Source organism: Mya arenaria, chromosome 1 (genome assembly GCF_026914265.1).
Source record: "Mya arenaria isolate MELC-2E11 chromosome 1, ASM2691426v1".
Lineage (NCBI taxonomy): Eukaryota > Metazoa > Mollusca > Bivalvia > Myida > Myidae > Mya > Mya arenaria.
In genome coordinates this window covers 50617043-50629174 of record NC_069122.1, presented here as the reverse complement: position 1 = coordinate 50629174, position 12132 = coordinate 50617043, and the positions used below count along the sequence as shown (strand labels likewise).

General features: G+C 31.7%; 1 long non-coding RNA gene across 1 annotated transcript; it reads left to right on the top strand.

Annotated features, from left to right (window-relative positions):
* Positions 1-1445: 1445 nt before the first annotated feature.
* LOC128228952 (uncharacterized) lies at positions 1446-4291 on the top strand. Its single transcript, XR_008260012.1, has 3 exons — positions 1446-1516; positions 1925-2024; positions 4245-4291. It is a non-coding gene; the product is annotated as an uncharacterized LOC128228952 (long non-coding RNA).
* Positions 4292-12132: the final 7841 nt, after the last annotated feature.

Below are 12132 nucleotides of genomic sequence, written 5' to 3'. Positions count from 1 at the left end.
TAAAAAGATATGATTATTATGGTGTTATTGCCTTTAACCCTTTGTAAAAGCGGATGCACAGTTTTAAAACAGTTGCTGCCTTCATGAAACAGTGTAAAAAATACCTTTGTCAAACAATTTTCGCTAAGTTCCACATTTGCATTCCTTACACATTTTACTAATTGAAAACATATAATTTATGTTTGGCTTTTCAAACAACATTAGTTTTTATTATCATCTTTCTATCAACAAATTGCAATGCTATAATTAAACATTTATCAAGTATTATATGAGTTGATATGAGCAATTTGCAACTAAGTTTTGCCACGCATATTTTCCTAGCAAAGTTTATAAACGCCTTTTTAAATATAATAATTATAATAATAATATCATATAAAACTTTTCACAAGCACTAGTTGCGATGATTATATTTATCTTGTTTAAATTAATATCTCTCACAATTTTCCACAAAACAGGTTTCCTTTGAAGATGATGAAAGCATTCAATGCAAGTTAGAACAGTTTATTTCAGGTACGAAGCCAGGATTCAGGCAAAGCAGATCCCTGTTCTTGAAATGGTTAGATTTCAAGGTAAAATTGTCATCTAACTATTTATTAGTAAAACATTTTTATAGTAAAAGTAACCTAAGCCTTACTCCCAGGTGCATTACGACACAAGGTGGTTTACATTTCTGTTACGCTTAGTGACTCTGGCTCATATACGTATAAAAAAGTGACAGTTGCACTTTCCTAATCACGACTTTTTAAGGTGACACATGGAAGCCGGGCAAATACCAAATAATTTGTATTTTTGTAATGCAGCATTTTTGGCAATATTTTTTTACATAATTGGACTTCCTGTTGTTGTTCTGTTTATTTAATTAGCGCAACTAGGGATCTTTTCTGAAGTTTTTTAATGTTATATTTGTCTAGTTGTTCTTTAGTCATCACTATTTCAATTTATTTAAATATTTCATGATTTTGAAATGGATCGTCTGTAGCGTTTGCTATGAATCCATGTCAAACATCCATTTCTTTGTATTTAGATGTATACAACTAAATTATTATCCGTGGTTTGAGGATTCTTAAATGGTGTTACAAGGAATGATAATATTTTAGGCACACCTGTGAACAATCTCTTTGCCCAGATTATCACTACGAGCTGCCATACTTTGTTGTATTTCAGGGATGCGAGATGCAACATATATCCCGATATCAATCACCTCGAAAAGAAGTGCATCGCTAAAACGCGGCAAATAAATGAGGTATAGTACCCGGATTGCCAATATAGTAATGTTTTAAATGTTTTTAATTTGCTGGGAAAATCACACACAATAAGTTGTAAATACAAATATAACAAGCAATTTCTTTTCACACGCGTGAAGACTACATGAGATAAATGTGAAATTCCATACATTATTATGTTGTTGAATATTATAAGGGTTTAATTGTAATTGTTTATTTTTCAGTTACAAGGGGATATTCAGAATTTGAAAGAAAAACTGGTAAATAAAGACAGGCAGATTGCAGATATGCAGGTAATATGCCGTTAAATCTTAAATGCTTAAAATGGTAAATGTTTTAAACTATTTTGATTAATTATTGACATGTCTTTTTATTGTATCGTAATATTTCCATTTCTGTTAAGAGACCTTGTCGGTGTTCAACTTATAATGTAGTGTAAATAAATAAGCATAGGCCCTCTATTTTGTAACAAGTATTTCATTATATATGAACAACCTTATAAAGAACATAAAAAAGGAAAGCACACATGCTTATCTATAAATATTATTCATAAAATGAACATAAATTCTCTGTGAATATACGCCTATACACATTTTCAGAGAGTATTATGTTTTGCACTATTAAAATGTTTATTCAATATTTCCTTGTCGATATGTCGATTTAGAAAAATATGGCAAATTTTGCATGAACATATATTTCAGGCAAACCAAAACAGAATGTATGCAGAGAATGATAGTCTAATGCTCAAGAGTGAAAATGGCAGAACAGACAGCAGCAAGGGCAAGGGCTTCCCTACCAAAGGTACCGTTTTTTACATGGAAATAAATTATATTCAATGAAGCTCGTTATTTCTCATGATTATTATGTATATGTGCATGTTTATAGCTTCAACTTAAATAACAAACTCCACAGCCTCTAACCACATACATAAATGCCGCATCTTATCAACCTAGAAGTAAATGGGGTACCTATTATGACCATATTCCTTGCATTTGTTTTAGCACGTCTGTTTAAGAACGATGAGCTTACATCATGAAAACGTGTTAAAGTTGATATATGTGTAAGATGATTGACACGTATATTATAAATCATAGTAAACCAAAGGGTCAACATTCATAACTCATGTAGTTCTTATTACTAATTTGCATTTTGGTAAAATATTGTTACACCAGCAAACAATGCCAGATTCGATAAGGTTTGTTTGTCTGCAGAAATACAACTTAAAACTAGGCTGAATTCATTTATTACATATGACTGATAATATTTGATAGACATACTTTTCTCCTACCTCAGATAAGTAGATCCAAAAATTTGGCCATGCAGGAAATTAGTGTCTTGCCCTCTGGCAAAGATAAAACAAAGACCCGTATGAAATACAGTTGAACACTGCTATTCCGAACACCGTTTATCCGAATTGATCGCTGTTTTTTTTGTTGTTTTTTTTTGGTCCCGATTTTACTCCTACTTTGTTTAACTAAATTTTTAATCCTTAACCCGAAATCGCTAGTCCGAATTAATCGCTATTCCCAAGTAAAAATTACGGGCCCGATTTGGTATTTCACACCTATTTATCAATTCTTATTTCGAACCTTATCATGTCATAGTTTTTCACACCATACTTCAATTACACTAGGGCATGGGCTTGGGGTGACAATGGAGCACAATTAGCGCTTGTTAATGAATGAAATTGAGCACGCGTATTTTACAATCATCGATGTCAGAAAATTAGAAATTCATTTAGGTGATGTAGTGTGTATATAATTTCTGGTTAACACAACATGAATATCAATCGAAAAAACGCATTGCTCACTTAACCCGCTACCGAATAATCCGTACTATGTTCCGAATGCATACATGTGCTGTCAATTTGTTTTAAACGTTTTATGTTTTAATAAAGAAGTAAAAAAAAAAGAATTATTTGTCATTTAGTACATAATAAATCAACAAATATTTTTGTATACGAAATATCACTCAAACCGAATGTATCATATTGGTAACGTGTAACCGAAATTGCAATCTTCACGACTTAGTATATCACGTCATCTATTATTCGCGAACGCTGTCAATTTTATGAAAGTTGTTAATCCGAAATATCGTTATCCCGAAATATTTTTGGGTCCCTATGATTTTCAATTAACGGTGTTCAACTGTACTTTTTTATTGTCATAAAGAGTTCCAGTAAAAAATACATTTTTACCTCATTTTGTTAAACTGAGATGGGAGAAAAAGCATATACCATAGCCGCCCGTATAAGAAAGGTTCGTCCCAACACTCGCTCAGGGTGTTCTGTAAAAACTCAGTAAACCTCGAGTAAACCTCGTTTCCACAAAACACCCGACGCACAGGTTGGTAATGAACCTTTCTTACGCTCTCGGCCATGTAGGATACTAATAATGACGTTGATACGTAATCGAATTAGCTAAACACTTCCAACGAAAAAAAAGAAATTGTCAACCGCAAAATTAAGTTAAAGTTATAGTTCAGTAGTTGTAAAGATTGTATGAAAATAGTAATTGAATTTAAGAAAAACAACTTATACATGCTAAATTATTAATGTTTATTTTCCATGATTTCTTTACCAAAGATAACTGGCAAAATCTTATTTTATGTAACAATTATAACTGAGCATAATAAATGATTTTAGTAATGAACTGAAACTTTCCTACCAGTATTCAAATGAAAACTTGGCAAGTGGCATACATGTATTGCATATCACATTCATGTTGTATGCAAAATAATAACAATATGCAATATAATACTCAGCCATATTCATGAATTTGGCAACCGAAGAAATAGTGCAAAAAAATCATACATACTTAAGAGCAAAGTATACTTTTGCAATTGCTTTAGAGCCCCGGTCCTGTGGTTAGACCATATACTTTAAAATCACGCTGTTGCGGATTCGAATCCCGCCTCCGTCCAGCATATTTTTATTATGGTTTCCCCACCTCTGTTTGTTATATGCTTTTCATAAAGTTAATCGTTATTTTAGTACAGCAGGATTCAAAAATATATTTCCAGACAGCAGAAACTGAAACTTTAGCCGAAGTAGCAGACCATATGACGGTATGTTCAAGTATAAATACAGAAATATAAAGCCATTTGTCTATTAAAGTATGAAACATTATATAACAAACCATTTGTCTATTAAAGTATAAGACATTATAGCATATATATAACAAATATACTGAACTTAAAATGATCATTAATTGGATTTTGGCTGTAATGGCAATATGTAGTATACACTGTAATTTTAAGAATACACCACATCTATAAAATCTAGGAAATACTTATATGTTTGGTTCGTCTTCAGGTGGCAGTTGTGGAATATACAAACCAGAGTGTGTAAATTGGAGAAATGGAGGGAAACATGATGACCTTTGCCCGTCGGCCAGTCGGAAAACTAACAAGTTCTCTCAACGTAAAAAATAAACAGAGCGTGATTTTGAATCCCTTGGACAAAATGAAAATTAATCGTCGATTTTTAATTGCAAAATTCGAAGGATGTAAGAAAGACGACGTAATACAATTATCGGAAATTCAGATTCAACTTATAAATCAGTCCGTAGCTTCGTATTGTTCCAAACAAGCTTCAGACATCTAAAACCTCATATATTTGGTATGATCATAAATATCAGATAACAGTGTGCCTGTACATATCTTTTAAACCTTGTTTTTGTATTTCAGTAAGCTTACATTGTGTTTACATTTTGTAAATATTTGTACATTTTATGATTGAGTTATTTTTTATTTACTTTTGCTTTGCCTTAAAGCCTATTTTATTTTAGTAAGTAAATAATTCAAGTTTCATTTTTTGAACAGAGAGAATCGGTCAATGGCGAAGTCGGGAATCTAGTCTTGGTATCTCGAGAGCCATTCCAGTATGCTAAGCTCTTACCCTACATAACTCATTACTAAAGTTCTTTCTGTGATTTCTGTGATGGAGTTTTTTTATTTATCCACTGCTCTGTGCATAAAGCCTGACATATTTGAGAAAGAGCCGTCTTTGGTATTCATGAAATATTACATTTATATCCTTTATTGTCACTTGATAACAGTTCGAAGGCCATCATGCTTTGGCTCATCTACTCTGTGTTTATTATATTTTTTTTCAACTTTCTTTTCATAATTAGTTTGTATGAAATACCCCTTCTTACAACAACATTTGTGTCCAGCATAAGCTGACTCAGAGTCTGATATAGTGACATCCTTGTAGGAAATATAAATCCACTTTTAAATGTTTGCTATAGGTTGTTTATCATATACTATAAAGTATTCCTATCAAGAAAATGTCTTGTAAATGACGAGAACGAATGATAGAAGTATTATTATTTTCTTGAATAGATAACTTTAAGCAGATACTTTAGGTTTATTTTAATGATATGGAAAGAAACATAGAACAATAAAAAAGTATTGAACCTGCTCCATGTTTACTGATGGAACATTCACCAATTATGTTAATCATGTTCTCGATGACTTTTTTTATTTAAGCATACTTTAAATGTACAGTTCATAACATACACTTAGTTGTTTGTCATTCACGTTGTGAATAATTTTTTAAAACTGTATGTGTTATAACCGAAAAATTTTCAATACTGCTATTCATTTAAATGCCCCAGTCTGAGAGGCAAATAGATTTCACTTGTCTGTATGTTCGTCGGTTCATTCAGCTGTCACAAAACATTTTGTCACACGTATCTCCGGCAGTAAATTAGCAAGAGTCGTAAAACCAGCATGTCTAGTTTTGCATCTTAAGTTCTATTTGTCTGTTGGGTGTTTGTATGTTTGTCAAATAATCATATTTGTATTTCACTTCATCTGGTAACATCCCCGAATTGTTTTGGTTATGTTACCAAACCTTTCAAGATTTAGTTGGTAATATTCCCAGAAATATATTTACCTCTGTCAATAAATGTGAGCTGGTTAAGCTCTGCGATTATGTTAAAGAATCAGTATGTATTCGTAATGTTATTTCTAATAATTATTATTATTATTATTATTATTAATTTAGTTCATCCTCTGATACTGCTGCCTTTACGTCAACATATTTGTGTCTTCAACCATAGCACTAACCATGTACAAGCATTTGATATCAAAAAACCTAAGTGTATGTGTTTAGACGATGTTCTGATGTATATGACTTATAAACGTCTGTTCTGTTCTTTTCTGTGTTTTTTTTTTTAAAATCATAATATGCGAAAGTCCACACTTGTATTTAAAATAATTATTGTCAAATTGTAAACTTGCAAGAGACATACCTGTAATACTGAAATAACATTATAGTAGGTTTAAACAACCAGGAATATGTAATCTATGTCTTTCTATCAATCAACACTTATTAGAGTCAAACGTCATGGTCATAACTCATATTCACCATTAAAATGTTGTCGTATTTACTTATTCCCTTCTAAGAGGACACATTTTATCTGCAAATATCTGTTATCATCTGAACACGATTGAACACTATGTCTACTATCCTCACACTTTGAATGGTCATAATCTTTAAACTGCCTTAAAGTCATCCAATGGCAATGACCAATCAGCTGTCATTTAAGTCCATGCATATTTCGATTGTTCAAATAATCCTGACAACATGGCGCTCAGGGGGTGGTGGGGATTAATGTTTGACAAACATCTCTTGTTATAAAATGTTTATATTTTTATTGGAAATATTACCAAACATTTGCGAATATTGCATGTTTTAGAAATGTTTGGAACAATTTTAGTCATACTTTAAATTATTCTGGGAATATTACAAACCTGCTGAAAAACCTGCTGTTAATTTTAATACTATGCAATGAAGATTTTGGTAATATTTCCAGAATGTTTCATGTCCTACAGCAGCCCACGTGGAGCTTTTTCTTTTGGATTATTTTATTTCAATTCATCTTTTGATATGCCCAAAAACGTTTTGGTAATGTTTCCAAATATTTCAAGATAATATAATTGTATTCAGGATTAATTTGAGAACGATAACGGAAAATGTTCGTAATTCATTTTGGGAATATTACCAAATATTTGTGACAGTTCTAGTTTAAGAATGATATAGAAAATCTCTCGGCATAATATGGATTATTTTGGGAATGTTCTCAAAAATGTTGAAAAGCCCCAGTTTTCAATACTATACTATGAACTGTTTGGTCCTAAATAAACTATTTGTGGAGTTTTCAAAGGCTTTTTGTTGAATTAGTTTGTTTCAGTTCATCTGGTAATATTCTCAAATAATTTTGGTAATGTTACCAAATATCACGATCAAATTGGTAATATTCCCAGAAAACCTGGACATTTTATTCAGAATCCTAGCAGAAAATGTTCATCATTTATTTTGGGAATATTACCAAATATTTGTGACTTTTCATAGTTGAAGAATATTTTTGAAAATTTCTCGGCATAATATCGATAGTTTTGGAAATGTTCCCAAAAATGTTAAAACCCCCACTATAACTTTAAATACTATACTTTGAAATGTTTGGTAATATTCCCGAAAGGTTTTGGTAATGTTACCAGAAATTTCAAGATTAACTTAATATTCCCAGAAAACCTGGACATTATTTTCAAGACGAATTTTAAAATGTTAGCCGAAAATGTTCATAATTCAGAAAAATTACCAAATATTTGTGACAACCCCTATTTTTTTATTAATTTTAGAAAACCTCTCAACATACTATGGATACTTTTGGGAATATTACCAGAAATGTTGAAAACCACACCATAACTCTTCGATACTATATTACAAAGTGTTTGGAAATATTTTCAAAATGTTTTGGTAATGTTACCAACTTTTCAAGATCAAATTGGAAATATTCCCAGAAAACCTGAACATTATACTCAGAATAATAGCAGAAAATGTTCATCACCTATTTTGGGGAATATTACCAAATATTTGTGACTTTTCATCGTTGAAGAATATTTTAGAAAATCTCTCGGCATAGTATTGATAATTTTTGAATGTTCCCACAAATGTTGAAGTTGGGAATGTTCCCACAATTGTTGAAACTCCCACCACAACTTTCAATACTATAGTACAAAGTGTTTGGAATTATTTTCAAAATGTTTTGGTAAAGTTACCAAATTTTCAAGATCAAATTGGTAATATTCCCAGAAAACCTGGACATTATATTCAGAATCCTAGCAGAAAATGTTCAACATTTTTTTGGGAATATTACCAAATATTTGTGACTTTTCATAGTTGAAGAATATTTTAGAAAATCTCTCGGCATAGTATAGATTATTTTGGGAATGTTCCCGCAAATGTTGAAACCCCCACCACAACTTTCAATACTATACTACAAAGTGTTTGGAAATATTTTCAAAAAATGTTTTGGTAATGTTACCAAATTTTCAAGATCAAATTGGTAATATTCCCATAAAAACTTGGCATACTATGGATACTTTTGGGAATATTACCAGAAATGTTGAAAACCACACTATAACTCTTCAATACTATACTATGAAGTGTTTGGTAATATTCCCAAAGATATTTCTAATCCTACAGAAATGCTTTGAGGACATTACAAAGGGTTTCTGTTGAATAAAAATGTTACCATGCTGAAAAGGGAAAGTTGCGTTTTCCCTTTTCATTTTGCGGTTTGTTAAAGATTGTTTAAACCAAAGCAATACTGGTCCTGCCAAACATGTATCAAACCACATTCATTAAAAATGATTATAGCACCAATGATCCATCAATGATAGTTTTCATGAACGGTGAATTTATATATAGACAATTGAAAATAATAGGCAAGGTTGCATAGGATATGAGTCAGTTCATATAAAAATTCACAAAGTGCAAAACTAAAGGGTTGACACCATGTTTCAATTATCATCACTCTCAATGAACTGTTTCAATGACAACGACAATGCTGAAGTACTTTAATTGCACTATTTCCGATTTGAAACTAAATCCAAAACGACCGCTTTGTACATTGTTAAATCTTTGTTCTTCAGCCTTTGTTTTTTGTTTCATTAACACCAATACAATATTTTTATCTATTATAACATTAACTTTTTCTCAGTAAAGGCAAATCTTAGACTGCCCCAAAAATAACAAAGTGATGCTCAATCACAATCTCCGCTCATTTTATCACACATCCAGACAGTTTGATAAAAATGTATATGCTTTACTCATTTCTAAAGTACATCATTTCATAGATTATTTTGATAAAAAATTGGTCAATATTTCATAGAAAATGTATACTTTGTAAGCATTACTACTCAGATTCATGTTGATATCTAGTATAAATATTCTTGCAAATATTGACCAATTATGTCAAACAATTAAACATAAGTAAGTTTGAATCATTCATGCTTAATGCTTAGATTTGAGCTGAGCTTGAAGTTGAGAAATGACTTAAGAATTGTCTTGATATTGGGTCCTGGTTTTTTCCATCCTCGAGTGTATGTTTGGTTTCTGGACATTCGCTCTTCCAGAACATACATGTAGCTGTGTAAACGGAGCTAATTGATGACCTTCAACATAAGTAGAGCATATCTAACGTGTTCAGTGCTGTAATTTTACTTTATGCAATGCCTGGTGTATGAAGCAAATAAAAAAATCACATATGTGTAGAATTTTTCGTAAAATCCATATCTTGTCTCAATACAAAGAAATCAATGGGTCATATTATTGATTAATTGCTGTAGATTGTATATAAGGACACATCTTTTATAATAAATCTGGATGTTCAGTGTCGAAAAACAGTCCAACAAATGAACTCAAGATTCACCAATGTATAAGAATAATTAGGAGTTGGATCAAATAGGTCATATTTGCGTAACTTAATCTCCTTTTTGTGATAAATGTTATTTAACAATTACATTTGAGCGAAATTAAATCAAATAACATAATTGATCTTTTTTGAAAACAATCCAACACATCTATGGTCAATGATAGGATTGAATATTTAAATAAGTCAGTTGTGTAAGTGTTCTTTAACTGAGTTCAAACGTTCAATTGTAACTATTGATTCAATATGCAGTTTATGTTTTAAAATGATATTTGATTGAATAAAGACAGGAAACAATTTTTATATGTTGTTACATAGTCTTCAAATGGTAGGTCTCTTAACAATAAATCAGCCAAATCATTGGTATTTTCTCATTGCCTGTTAAATTCAATTTAATAAATTGGTTAGCTGAATTTGCATGAAAACTCTTCAATAATACAACCGGCAGGGCGCAAGACAATAAATTTTCAAGACATTAACGCCAATGCAATTCATATTCTCGTTGATAGTTTCCCTAGAAAGAGGCTTTACGCATTCAGAATTTATAACCCAACTGTATAAATAACACATTAGGGTTGTTTGCTGAAGTGCTTCGATTCACATAGGAAATATAAACTCACATCTTTCTTACATTAAACACCTCAACATTCACCCAATGTCCCAACGTTATTTTGAATGTCCAGTATCTTGTGAATCTATGTCCAAAATAATCGGTTTTAGCTGATAAAATGATTTTCCCTTTTAGAGAACACTTAAATTTTGTGTTATTAACATACAGTACACACCATTTCGTATTAAGTGAAAAAGTGTTTAAACATGAATAATTCAAGAGCATGGTATTTGTTGCATAAAACGTCTAAAGTAAAATAATTATTCACCGGAAGATTTCTAGCCAACGTTTTTGCTGCATGACCCATATCCAGTTGAGGGAAACGAATTAACAGGAATATATCTAGCGCATGGTATTTGTCACATGAAATGTCTCCAATAGAAATGGATGGTATTATCCGGAATATATCTAGCACATAACATTGTTCGCATGAAATGTCATTAATAGAATGGGATATTAACCGATAGATTTTTAACGCATTGTATTTGGCTTATGCAACGGCCCGAGTAGAATAAAAGACCACTTACCCGAATATTTTAGCGCATGGTATTTGCCGCATCGCCTCAAGTAGAACTATTAATCGAAAGATTTCTAGCGCCGCATGGTGTTTGTCGAATTGAACCTTTTGAGGTGAATTAAAAACCTTTAACTGCTGATGTTTATCAACAGAGGTAATTATAATGATAACAGCGACAAATCGTTTTATTGAATTTGTGCCTTTGCATGAAGATACAGAAAACAAAATATTGTTATTGACACGGTTTCAAGGCAACGTTTAGCCCGGATACTATTTATATGTATAAATATGTTTCTTGTTAATGTTATGACCTCCTGCTTTATGCAGTGATAGTCATTATGACAATGAATAAACATTAAAACTTTAATCTCCTTTGGCGAGCCATCACGGATAGATGTTTTTGTACGGCACTGCTGCTTCAACTGGATTCATTTGTTTGCAGGGTTTGTCTGTATCAGGTGGTCGTTCTTGAAGCTAGGTTATTAATTTATTTTACAGTTTTTCATTGTAAAACGTTATTCTTCACTTTTGGCTCCGATTTTGCATATACTTTCAGGTCTTCAATTATTGCTAAATACTAAGACAGTGTGATGTCGTGTTATTACATACTATTTTAATCCCCCAGTCAGTTATGTAGTCAAAACATTGACCGAACCAGCTTATTTAATATACAACCTGTTTCAATGTGTTTATGTTAGTTGTATGGTTTTTCTTGCTTGATCTTAGACAATGTGATGTGACACGTGTGAGTTCGAGTACTCAAACACGTCATTTTACCCGACCGAGTTCCTCGTCGCTGAGCGTGCATAGATGCAACCCCAAAATGCATTCATACATATATGTTTATGCATGTGTCGTCACTCTGTGTTTTGTACACTTGTTGTATCTTGTTAAATATGTATAAGGCAAAGAGGGCCATAATGCTGCGCCTAGTTTACTTTTGGACAGATCCTTCAGTACGGAATTGGCTACTGGACTGGTGTTTCCCTGTAGTTTCCATTTTGTAACTGTTTTAGTGCCATAATTTATTATCAAAACATGCTTATAATGTGCGATTTA